This window comes from Crocodylus siamensis, chromosome 2, assembly GCF_052110815.1.
Source record: "Crocodylus siamensis isolate JL-2025a chromosome 2, ASM5211081v1, whole genome shotgun sequence".
NCBI classification, from domain to species: domain Eukaryota; kingdom Metazoa; phylum Chordata; order Crocodylia; family Crocodylidae; genus Crocodylus; species Crocodylus siamensis.
This window is the reverse complement of record NC_143396.1, coordinates 5927953-5941433: the sequence shown is the minus strand read 5'-3', so window position 1 is coordinate 5941433 and position 13481 is coordinate 5927953. Positions and strand designations below refer to the sequence as shown.

Below are 13481 nucleotides of genomic sequence, written 5' to 3'. Positions count from 1 at the left end.
CCTTTTGAAAATGGACTTTACTTTTGCCCCCTCCAGTCTGCTAGAATCTCCCTCCCCTGCCTTCCACAACTCCTGAGATAATAGCTACCTGAACAAATGAATGAAGTGAGCGATCGGGTGAGCAGCCTGGGTCCCCAGAAAAGAAAGGAGCTCCAGCTGGATGGATGAGAGTGTGGAGGACAGGAACAGGGCCTCTACAGGAGATCATAGCTCCTACAGCAAGTGTTAGGAACTGGCTGTGCCTGCAAGGTCCATTCACTGCATGTAACACCGCAAACGAATGCTTACACAAACTTATGCCTCTGAATTAGTCTCTGAGATGCCACTCTGCCCTGCTTTTGGCCATATATTCGTCAGAGATCCTCTCACCCACAAACCCAGTAGTGACACCAAATCTCCTGATTGACTTGGCTTCTTAATCTGATAACTTTCTGGCCTGTTGAGCACATACAGTCCTAGAGACCCATGAATGCTCCTGAAGGTCCAACAAAGTACTCCCAGCAGATACTGGATGATGTGTTAGCTGCACTAATAGTTTTAAACTTAGTTCTGGAGTACTCCAACAGTACTCACTGTTAACTGCTAAAGAGGCAGCCATACGAACAAGAACAGATGAACGCAATGACCCTTACTACCCCTTGCCCCACCAGGCAAATACACAACCTCTGCTTCAGCTTGCCAGATCTTAGCTCCTGCCCCCTTCTTCCCCTCTGCCCAACCAGAGTCTCACACAGTCAAGAGGAAAGCACCACAGTAAGACTTAATGAATGAAAGGTACTTTTATTGCAGCAGCAGATACAAAAAAGATAACATCAAAATCATTATTTGGGTTCAATTTCATTTAATGAGATTTGAGCCAACCGGAAACATCACAAGTTGTCATCCATCTCATGTTACAAAACCAAAAGATCAAAGGCATTTGCCTTCCATCCCTTTTAAAGTTACTGAAGATCCCATCTATTCTGTAGTGCATTTTATGCTGGTCTGGTCCACCGGTGCCAAGAACAATGCAGGCCAAGGAGTGCTCTGTTTTAGCATGGCGATTCCACAGCACTGCCAGTCTCTGGGCACTGCCAACATAGCTTGCAATTCCCTTCCATCCCCATACCATTTCTGGACACTTGACTCTAGCAGATAGCAGTGAAGCATGTTTTCCCTGCTCGCACGCTGCCGCTCTGAACAATCATTTTCTGCCTTTTGAAACCATGCCTCAAGGTAACATCTGTGAAAGAACAGACGGCCTGTGGAGGGGCACATGCATTACTAGCTTGCCTCTGCTGCCACCCCTCTAGCTGTCATCCCATGACATATGCACACTGAACTGCTGCCTCTATTTTAGCTATCCACCCTCTAGGCAGCATGCCTACTGCCCAGACATTTATTAACTCTTTCTCATGGTTGCCACTATCACGATTCCCAACTCACCTCAGCCATCACATAAGCGTAACTGTCCTAGATGAATAGGGAAAGTATGTGAAAAGTCACTTACCAACACCAAAGTCAACACCTGGAAAGAACCCATGGGACTGACTCCCAAAACCCAGAATGATAATTTAGAAAAACCAAGCAGTTGTTTGTTCATTCCTGTCCCTTTTTTCTTACAAGGCCTGACACTGTAGCAACCACAGAGGGGATGCTAGCCACTCTTGGCCAATACACAGAGGAAGGGGAGAAGGTGGGGGAAACAAAAATTGAATGCTTGTATCTACATCAATCGATTAAAAGAACTTTTCCAAAGTGTGATCAAGAGGGAGATTGCTAGGACTTCACAGACACAGCTGCTAGGTGAGGTGAACCACTCTGCTGAAGAACATGGTGGCTTTCCAGTTATGGTCTCAAACTGTGGTCTGCAGACGACCACTGGTCTGCGAGCTCCATTCAGGTGGTCTGCAGAAAGGTTGCAGAACAACTGAGAATATCTGCACTTGGCCCTGCACTTGATTTATTTTTTCTGATGATGAAAGACCCTCAGCAATTTTCACTAAGACCCTCAGCAATTTTCAAGTGGTGTGCGAAAAAAAAAAGTTTGAGAACTACTGGTCTACACCAATTTACAGGAGCCTCCACAACATAGCACGCCCCACGTCATTGCTACTCCAAGTAATTCCTGTTAGATATTCCATGCAATGGACTCTTAGATCCCTTATTCCCTTACTTGACCTGCAGTCCTACCCACTTCCTGCAGAGAACATTTGACTTCCACTCACTTTCATGAGAGATCAAGTACTTATCCATAAATAGCAGTGCTTTAGGTTTTAGCTTGGCACTGGTAATGCATCCCCCAAGTTTTACTGCTTAATGTTCCAGTTAATGTAATAGGTATTCAAGAAATTCTCGAGAACATCTTAATATTCATGTCATTGAGTCTTGGACAATTTGTGATACCTCCACAGTCAAGATTCACACATATTAAGCTGTATGCAGTAATTAAAGTGAGAGCCTTAAGCAAGAACACATGCATTGTTCGCAATTGGCCTCTATTCTCAAAGTAGGAGCTAACACATCACTGACTATTCCTGCACATTTCAGGTGTTGTCATATTTCAGAAGTTTCCTCTCTAATAACTGTTCAGGTATTCACCAAGTCTTCTCACCTCCTGCTGCCTCCTACTCTGTAGGCTTTCCCCCTTACAGGATAGTCACTTGCTGTCTTTCTGCACAATAATATGAGACAGATATTGCTCACTGACTTCAGGCCCATCCATCTACCTTTCCCTCTTCCAGGTGCACATCCCATTGTCATACTTAAGAGTTATTGCTCCTATTTAAGTGCCCAAACAGTTCATAAAGTCAAAGAATCACAAGGTAAACTGGATCTCCCTGAATAAAAAAAAGCAATTATAACAAATGTCATGGCCACTAGAGCGAGAAGTATTTCTAATCATGTAAACAGGCCAGTTTCTAGAGGGCATCATACACCCCATATTAATACTGATGAACTCCATATTAAGACTGAGTAATTAGCTAAATCCTGCAGCATCATATCAACATAGAAACACCCCTTTCTGTGCTGAACTTTAAGGCCAGTCTGAAGAAAAAAGCCACACTGGCCACATCAATTATTCAAATACAGAGTGGGTTTGCATGGCTAGGGTTCCCATTAATACACTTGAATGCCCCATCCATCTTTGTGACCAAAGGGAAACAGCAGCTTTAGATACCTGCCCAGGGCAGGAAGTCAAACTTGATGATCTGCTCAGGTCCCTTCTGACCCTACCAACTATGAAACAACCATGACTCAAGCAAACCATTCCCATAAGACATCCCCAGTAGTTTATCTTCCCACAATGGACTGTGTGGGAAAGCCAAGCTCCTAGATATCCAAAAGCGATGCGCCTTGCCACACTGAGATGAATCCATCCCCACTCACATGTGAACTGCACACCAGTTCCTAGGACTGACCTTTAACCTCCCCCGGTTTCACGAGTGCTTCTATGATGCCAGGTCTGCAACAGCAGTCACTGCCAGTGGGCCAACCCCACGTACAAAAGTGTGTCAAGAGAAGTCATTTCAGGAAAACATCTAGAAGCACCAACTTAATTTCATTCTCTTCCTCAAGTATCTGTATCATTCTGGTTCAGAAGTCACTTGGTTTCTATTCAGCACTGAAGACTACAGCACTCAACGGACCTCTAAGCGGCCTGGCTGCGTTTTAAAAACATCACTAGCTCACATAAAACAAGGACGTGATGGTGTGAAATGTGATAATACAGTACTTCCCCAGACCCAATTGCCTTCTTGTGAAGGCCCGTTTTAAACTAGCTAGTTTGAGTATAGACAGCAACATAGCAACGGCAACTCACAGTGGGCCAGCCGCTCAAGTCCTGGGGACCGGTTTTACAGACCGCATTGAGCTCTGTATTGCCATGGCAATATAGCTAGCTTGGGTGCTGAAAGCAGTGACATACCTTCGTACTGCAGCAGAGAAGCGCTCGAGATGCCTAGTTCTGCGTGCACTGCACAGGGAGCGCGGGCACCGAACTGGGACGTTACGAATTCCACTGAGCGCTGGACCCTGCAGCCTCTAACCCCTGCTGCCTGGCACAAGCAGCTGGTGACTAGCCAGTTAGGCCAACTGACACTTCACCAGATTCACCCCTTCAACGGCTGGGCTCACAAAACGACTAGAAAACAGCTCAGACCATCCATGTTTACTTTGTTAGCAAAGCACAAACAGCTCAGTATGTCAAAATAGAAGGGAGGCAAAGTTTCTTAACCAAGTTTCCTCCCTTAATTTCTTCCTAGGGTTGCACGGTCCCATTGGATCCAAAGCCTTTCTTCTAAAATACTATCCCAAATGCTTATTTGAAGATGTAGCTTTTAAGGGGGAGATATTAAGAAAACTTCTGGCTCCCTTTGTGCTTGGAGTCTCTGAAAAATAATCCAAGCCAGCTTCTTTTTGGTCCTTGGAATGTGTCAACCAGACGAGATCTGACAGTGAGAAACTTTCCCTCTGCTACACACCTAGTTCATTACTATTAGATTGCAAGCCATCCCCTAGCTTATAAATTGGCCTCCTCCCCAACCTGATACATTTAATAAATTCAACCCCACTTAGCTTTAAAAAAAGTGTGTTGGTTAAAGTTAAGAACTGGAACGATACAGAGGCTCTGACATACTGCACAGGGCAGTATATCCAGAGATACAAACCACCAAATAGTCTCAATATGACAAACCTAGGTTCTTCTAATAACAGGGCTTTGAAATCCATGTTTGCAATGCACAAAAGCAGCACTTCCCCAGCTTTGTACCATGGAAGAGCCAAGTGTGTTGCAAGCCCTTCAGAAATTCAAAATTGGGCTCATACAGCCACAGGAGACCAGAAAAGCCTGTAGGCCTTGCTAAACAACACTCAACAGTGATGCTTTATAGCTACCTACAGGTCCTCTCCCCAGTTTTCTTTACAGGCTGTAACATCTTGTATCCATATAGCATCTTTCACCTAAAGTTTAGGGACATAGGGGCTGCAATACAAGATCAGACCTGTATGCAGATGTCTTGTCCAGGGCCAGCTCCATCTGCCTCTGAAGAAGGTACAAGAAACCCTGCAACATACAATTACCAGGGGCTCTCTAATCCCTTCATCTAGCGATTAAGCACAAGGTTTTTATCCCGTATATTAAATATTAATCCCTTCTAATGTAACTGCTGATGTTTAGACATGTATGTATAGGGTTTCCCCCCTCAAATGCCCTCCAATCAGAAACAAAGAGACACAATCCTGCACTGGTCCCTGAAAAGCAGCTCTAGATAGCAAATCATGTTCCAACTGCTGTTAAAAAGAAGAGCGCAGAACAACTTGGCCACAATCCTACCAGACAAGTGAGGTGTTTCCACTAAACACAGCATACTATGTAGTTTGCATTTTTAGTTAAAAAAAAAAAAAAAGAAGAAGAAGAAGAAGAAAGTCTAGTGACCTAGCACAGTAGTTAATAGCACTCTGATGAGTCAGCCCACTACATTAACATGGGCATTTCCTACCTCTTAGTCCTATTGTTTCTGCCCGTCAAGAGACAGTCTGGTACGTACATATGGAAGGTTTACTCAGCAAAAGGAATGGGTAGGGCTTCTTTTTAGTCTAAAGAAAAGCTCACTCATAGTTTGAGACCACAAGGGACCATTACGATCATTAAGGCTGACCTCGTTCCAACAAAACAGGCCACAGAACGTCACCAAGTGAGTCCTGTATCCGGCTTACAACTTTTGATTTAATTTAAGCATTTCTCCATTATAATCTACCCTGCAAAGATGAACAGTGCCAAAGAGCGCTACCCCAGTACAACAGCTTAACAGGAACTGGAGCTATCACACCCAAGTGAAACTGCAAGGAGAATTTGGGGAAGCAGGATTCAATAATTCACTTCAGTACCGATTAAATGTGCAGAGGAATTGTTAATGTTGTGTTCATCCAGGCGCAGCCATAAAATAAGGTGATTCAAGCCACACGTGTGGGTAAGTGCTACCATGCTGGCCAGCACTGAGTACATTTTAAACATCGAGTAACATTACAAATTAATTGCCATTGACAGATTCAACAAACAAATTAGGCTTAATTTCCCCTGTGCATATTCAAATATTTTACAGTTAGGTGTGTGTTAGTCTGAAGTCAGACAGCAAGCAGGGCAGGGAGACACCTCAGACACCAGAGACAGTGGTTGCATGCCACCTGCTCACCTGTAAATTGCCCCCTCCCCTGCCTCATACACTTGACACATTTGAATCCCGGGTAATGTAAAAAGTTCGGGGAAGCTGGGTTTAATATTCCCTGCAACCAGATAGCTTCCAAGGTGTTCCTCTGCCCTACCTACCTTCTGATGAAATGTGCTAACATGGAGAAAGGGCGTGCCACAATCATCCGTGGTCACAAGTTGTCATTACACGGTTGGACAGATTGAAATTCAGAGAGCTGGGCTTATCACACGGACCAGCTCCTCATAGTCAACATTATGCTGCAGCACTGAAGCTTGAGCAATGACTACTTATGCCACAATCTTTCATCAAAATGTGCGCCCAACCTGAAGCAGTCTATTATTACGCCAAAATAAACCATTTAACCTGGTTCACCAGAAACAGGGTTTGCTGCTCTTCCAAGCACGATGCAAGGCCCACCTCCTTGGGCCTTTGAACACATAGTTTGGAGAGGACGTAGGTATTTGGCTTGAGTTGGAAGGGATTAGGGAGGCTGCCCCCAGTAGGTTATCCCCTGGACCAGCACACTAAACACCATAGTTATGAGTGGTTTCTATTTTAGAGAATGCAGAGCCATGAATTTGTAATCTAAAAACAAGATAATAAGGACAAAGCCAAGCCAACAGTCATGGGGAAGTCCCCTCAAGGGACTTCCACAGCTCCTGCTGGCTTGGCAGCACTTTGTTTAATATCTACAAACAGCAACTACCACCGTGGGCCTCCCAACAAGATCCTGTGCGCCAGCATTCCCAGCACATCCAAAACCATGGAACAATGGGAAGCAGAAGGGGTGCTGCCAGGCAATCCTCTTTCCCTCCTTACACAGCTACAAAAACGTTCTTGTGTGCAATCCCACCATCTCCTTCAAGTGGTTGACATGCATGTCACTCTATGAGAAGCGTCCCACTTACCCATCCTGGACACATACCAGCGTAAAGTAATGGCTTCTGAGTTTGATCAGGATCTGGCCACAGTGACCACATTTTCTGAGCTCTCCCACTTCCAGAGATACAAATGAAGATGCCTAGCCCTCTTATCTTAAGTACTATGAGCAGCCCTGAGACTCCACACAACGCGTGCAGGCGTTGCATCCCTACTAAACAGCACTGCCACATATACCAAGATGAGGACATAGTTATTAAATATCAGCAGAGTAAAAAAATAAAGAGGTTACACCTGTAAGCACATACACCCTATGCCTACAGAACCATTTGTACGCAAAGGCCAAAAATGCATCCCCTTCTGAAGTGGCCTGCAGACAAATTTCAGGACCCCCAGGGCAGGTAGAGGGAAGAGAAAGAGGCCAGCACACAATTCTCTAATTAATTCCCCAGCCTTGGGGTTGTTGTGTCCCTCCTCCCCCTAGCCCTTGAGAAACGTGATCCTTTCTCTCAATGCAGTGGTATCCCATTCATTATAGGGAGACATACAAAGATAACAAGTCCAACACGCAACAGAAAGAATCGAGTTCTCCATGCACAGAAGAGACGCAAGCGACACTGGGAAGTCTGCTTAGGAGATGGGAAGAAGCATATGACAATGGCCGTTCATTTCACCTGTTCCAGAGTCCAATAAGGCAAGCACATTGGCAGCTAACAGCATGCTGAAGCAGTTAAAATGAAGGAGGGGAATGGTAGCTGGCCATGCAGATTTAATTCCTAATCCCCTTCTATCCTCTGCACAGAGCTGGGGCCACAACAGCTCCAGTTAATCTACAGTTTATCACTTTAAATCAATATATTTCGGCTAACAAACACAAACACCAGAACAGAAGCTTCTCTCTGCGTGGGGGGGGTACAGCATTGCTTTACATCTGTCATATTGTTCTGTAGCAGCAACACCCCGCAGGTTCTAGCTGATCTCCATGCTACCACCTCTCCTATTGTATGTTGTCTTCTAGAAGTCCCTGACCAAACAGAAAACAATTTCACACATTCAGAACGCTCCCAGCAAGCTGTCCCATCAGCTGAGAGGGGGAAAGGCAGACAGGGTGGTTAATTTTAACTTAACTGAATTATTTAGACGCTGCAAGAGTACTATGAGCTGCACCAAATCAAACTCTGGAGGCCCCCGCAGGATCAGTGTCTCCCAGAATGAAACTGCAGGCTAGCAACTCTACAGCGGACAGGATGAACAAAATCCCCTCCCTCCTACCCCGCCTTACACACCCACATCCCCATCCACCTAACCACCTGATTAAAATAGAAACCAGACTTAAATGACCTGGAATTCTTTTTCCCACTGATATCTGCTATACCCAGATTTTAATGTTGCTCCATATTTAGCGAGAGAGAGAAAAAAAGACTCCCTTCCTTCCTGTCATATTTTCCATCCTTGATGACAATCCAGATCAGAAAAAAGCAGATCTTCATTTAACTGTGGGTTTTCCATCAAAGTACGGGAAAGAAGAACCTTGCTTTAGGAGTTCGATTCATCCACTATGGGTGTTCAATACACGCATTCACACACAGGGGTACAAATCCATGGTATCTCATCTGTACATGTCTACCCTCCCTGTTCTACATTTTGTAATGGGAAAGGGAAGAGAACAAATGCTTAAAAGAGAGGGGTAAATCCTTAGCTGTGGAGCATTAGCACAGCTGCGCTGACTCACATGGGAAATGTGCACCTCTCAGGAAGTGGGTCTAATGGCCAGATCCAGCACTGGCGTAAGTCAGCACAGTTCCCATGCTGATGGGAGCCACATTGGATTTACACAACCTGAGGATCTCACTCTTAAGCTCCAGGAGTTAGATTTTACTTGCATCAAGTGACACACTTACTTCACACAAGACTGGGAGTTTTTAGCCATGCAACAATAAAGAAATATTAATCATCAAGTGCAGATACCGCATTCTATACTGTGTTCCTATATTGCGTACTTGGTTCCTATCCCATGTGCTTCGTCTGTGTAGGCATTTTATTGGTGTGCAGTCCCCAGAACAAGGGAGGAGAAAAAGAAAAATTTGCTCTTGGTGTTTCACAGCAACACACCTTGCAGTTGTACAATGGGGTTGTTTGTGTGTTGCTCTAAGATTAGGTTAGACAAGCACTTAAATGGGACGGTCTAGACAGGGATGATCCTGCCTTGAGCACCGGGTTGGACTAGATGACTTCCAGAGGTCCCTTCCAGCCCTACGTCTCTTTGATTCTATAAAAAATTCTGGTTTACTTGCTAACAGCCCTTTTTACCCCCACAGCGCATTCAGCTTGGTGTATCAGTTTACATAACATCAAGCCTTGGAAGCTGCACAGATATATCATCACCATTTCACAGATGGAGAAATGGAGGCACAACGAGGTGAAGTAACTTGTTTAGAAGTTCAGGAAAAGTTACCGGCAGAAACAGAAAGATGACTCAAGCATACCACATCCCAGGCCCCTGTTTAAAACTGCAAATCCTCCCTTGAGGAAAAGGGATTTACATGAACACAAAGACAGTTGTGTGCTTGAGACGCAATCCCAGGGCACCAGAGGTCTAGCGTCTGTTCCCAGCTCTTCAATGATCCCACAAATCACTGAACAGGAGTATTGCTTGTGAGGCAGGGAAGTCATTCTTCTGTACTATTCAACATTGGCAAGGCCTCACCTGGACTACTGAACCCAGTTTTGGGCATTGTACATGAAGAAAGATGTGGAGAAGTTTGAGAGTCTAGTAGAAAAGAGCAAACATGATCAGAGGTCTACGAATCATTGCTTATAGGGAAAGGCTGGAAGGAACTGGGATTATCTGGTCTGGAAAAGAGAAGATTGAGGAGTGACTTGATAACAGTCTTGAAATACCTGAAGTGTGGCTATAAAGCAGGCAGCGATAGACTGCAGGGAACAGGACAAGCAGTAATACGTTGTTTTAAATGGCAACAAGGGAAACGTAGGGTGGATACTAGGAAGAGCTTTCTAACTGTAGGGATAGGTGGGCATTGGAATAGATTGCGTAGAGAAAAAATTGTGAAATGTTCTTTCTTGGAAGTTAAAAGCAGGTTAGAGAAATGTTTGCCTGGAACAGTTTAGACGAGGCTGGTCGTTCCTTCAGCATGGGGCTGGAGTACACGACCCCCTGAGGTCCTGTCCAGCTCTACCTTTCTACGATTGTAACCCTGAATCCTGCTGAAATCACCGAAGCATCGAAAAGGAGGGCTGGAAGGGATCCCGGGAGGTCACATCTAGTCCAACCCCCTGCTCAAAGCAGGACCAGCCCCGACTACATCCTCCCAGTCAAGGCTTTGTCTACCTGGGTCTTAAACACCTCCAAGGATGGAGCTTCCACCACCGCTCTGGGTAACCTGCTCTAGTGTTTTACTACCCTCCATATGTTAAAGTCTGTTCTAATATGCAACCTCAACTTCCCCTGCTGCAGCTTGAGCCCATTGCTCCTTGTCCTGCCACCACTGAGAACAGCCCAGCTCCAACCTCTTTGCAGCCCCCCTGCAGGGAGGTGAAGGCTGCTAGTCAATCCCCCTCGGTGGTCTCTTCTGCAGACTCAATCAGCCCAGTTCCCTCGGCCTCTCCTCACCAGTCACGTCCCCCAGCCCCCGAATCATTTTCTTTGCTCTCCGCTGGACTCTGTCCACCTTGTCCACCTCCTTCCCATAGGGGGGGGGCCAAAACCAAACACAGCGCTCCAGACGCGGCCTCACCAGTGCGTGAGCACTCAGAAAGTGCGGGTCTGCACTGATGCTGCTCCGCATGGGTTGTGGGGTCTGCCACACAAAAAGCTCGTCACACCTCACAGCCTTAACCCCTGCAACCACATCTGCACGACAGGGATAGCACCGCTTCCTCTCTGGTGCCTTTCCTCTCAGCTATTTAAGTTACAAACCCTCCACGGGAGAGTCCCACTCAGCCCTGCGCCAGGTGCTGCACATAACAACGGCATCCAGCGGCCTCAGAGGATTTACCAGGCTTTTCAGTTGGTTTTTCACAGTCAAGGCTTTAGCTTCCCTCTACCGAAGAGACGGAAACGGCGACAGAGCTTGGCTTAACCCACGCTGCCCCGAACGACGCATCTGAAAGCCACCGGGGACCTCAAGGGAGCAGAGGGAGACCCGGGCACACGCCCACCTGGGGACGCCAAGCTGCGGCGGCTTCACCACTTCCTCTCCGCTCAACCTCCTCCAGGCCCGTCCCGGTGCCCGTCCCCGATCGCCGTGGGAGTGAGTTGTGGTGGGAGAGGCCGGGCCGCGCTCGCACTCACCCCGCCGCGGGCTGCCCCCGCCGCCGCCGCCGTCACTCCGCAGCGGCCCTCGGCGCCACAGCATGGAGCCCCGGCCCCGGCCCGCCGGGACGTCGCCCCCCGCCGCGGGGCTCGGCGCCGTCAGCAGCGGCAGCGGCCGCGCCGCGCGCTCCCCGCCATGGTGCCGCTCCACGCGCGGCGCGCGACTGACAGGCGGGCGGGGGCAGGGGGTGGGGCCACGGCGGGCGGGGGGCGGGGCAAGGGCCGCCAGTTGAGCTGGGGTGCGGGGCGGGGGAGGAGGAGCCAAGCCCCCCCTTTCCTGTCCATCAAAGCGGATGGAGGATGAGAGCCGCCTGCCGGTTGGCTGTCTCAGAGGCCCGCGCGGATTGGCAGTACCGGCCCACGCCCTCCCCCCGACAGGCCTGTGCCATGCTGGGTGGGGTCGCCGAAATTACCGTATGTCTACGAACATTTCCACCCGAGCCCGGTAACCGTGCGATATCCTCCCCGCGCTCCGAACGCACCATCATTTTGGAAACGCACACCTGGGCTGATTTGTCAGCAGAGACAGCCCTCGTCTCGGGTCAGCGACTGCACTGTCCATGGCTTCACAGCAGGCGTTACAGCCTACGTGATCGAGGTGATACCTCCTCTTGGACCGACTAAGAAATCGCAAAAATAAATAAATAAAACCTTTGATTTTTTTCATTATATTTTTTAAAGATAATTTTTATCTTTACATTTTTTAAGTTTTTAAAAAAATCTTTAATTTTTAAAATCTATTAATTTTTAATTTTTTATCTATTTTCTTAATTTACAAAATTAAAAATAGAATTTTAATTTTTTCGGTTTATTTTTTTAAAGATTGCCTGTATTTTTTATTTTAAAAACTTTTAAAGATAATTTTACCTTTAATTTAAAAATCTTTCATTTTGAATTTTTTAAAAAGATAATCTTTATCTTTAAAAACATTTTTCAAAAATTTAAAGATGTTATCTTCAATTAAAAAATCTTTAATTTTTAATTTAAAAAATATTTTTCTCTTAATTTTCTTAATTTAAAAAATATATATTTTCTTTAATTTTTTATTTAATTTTTAAAAGATTTTTACTTTAAATATTTTGTATTTAACAAAATTAAAAATTGATGTTTTAAAGATAAAATTATGGTTATCTATTTTCTTAATTTAAAAACAATGAAAAATATCATTTATCTTTATTTTTATTTTATTTTTAAAAGATATTTTTATGTTTAAATATTTTTTATTTTTAAAAATGTAAAAATTTTATCTTTAATTTTTTAATTTTTAATTTTTTTAAAAGATCATTTTTATCTTTATTTTCTTAATTTATAAAAACAATTTCAAAGATCATTTATCTTCCATTGTTTTTAATTTAAAAAAATAAATAAAAGATGATTTGGGGGGGGATTTCTGAGCTGGTCTAATAAAAGGCATCATCTCTGAACCAAGAGTTGCAGAGTTTGCATTTCTTTCTTGTCTCAGGCCAACACGGCCACCAAACACGTCCCTGCGAAAGTTTTATATCAGTAGCTGACGCAGCACAGGCAAAACCCGCGTCGCTCTCAGGGAGTCTTACCCAGGTGCGTGGCTTGCTGTCAGCGCTTCCCTAGGGCTCCTGGTCGCCAAAATAAAGAAGTGCTTCACGTTTGATGACCCAGTTCGCACTCACTCGCTGGCGGGTTATAGTGGGAAGTATAAAGTACATCAAAAGAAGTCTTCTTTGCATGGTTATTTGCATCAGTTTTCAGTGTGCATTTTGAGCTTCCAATAAATGACTTCATAGTTAAGACCTGGCAGCACTGGCTGGGCCCCCGCCGGGTGTGCAGTGCCTGGGGCAAGCTCCTCTTCACCTCCTGGCCTTGCTCCCAGCCCTGGGTGGGTGCACCCCGCTGGGGGCTGCTGCCCCGGGTTCCCGCAAGCCCCCAGCCTCAGAGTACCTTGGTGCCGCCCAGTCCGAGCGGGAAGCGCCGGGGGGAACCAGCCTGGTTTTGTGCCTCCCGCATGTGCTTCCCAGAGATCAGGCCCCGTCCTCCAGTGGGAACCGCCTACGTGGAGCCCCAGCCCCTCATCTCCTGAAGTCATGCTGTCTCGACCCGTC

The 13481-nt window shown here is 46.0% G+C and overlaps 1 protein-coding gene across 3 annotated transcripts in view; it reads right to left on the bottom strand.

Moving 5' to 3' along the window:
• PTPRA (protein tyrosine phosphatase receptor type A) overlaps nucleotides 1–11591 on the bottom strand; it is a 191860-nt gene extending 180269 nt beyond the window's left edge. For 2 of the 3 annotated variants that reach the window (XM_090035056.1, XM_090035055.1), the window contains exon 1: nucleotides 11383–11591. The gene's annotated coding sequence lies outside the window, so the exon portion shown is untranslated. The other variant, XM_090035057.1, reaches the window with a different exon arrangement.
• Nucleotides 11592–13481: the final 1890 nt, after the last annotated feature.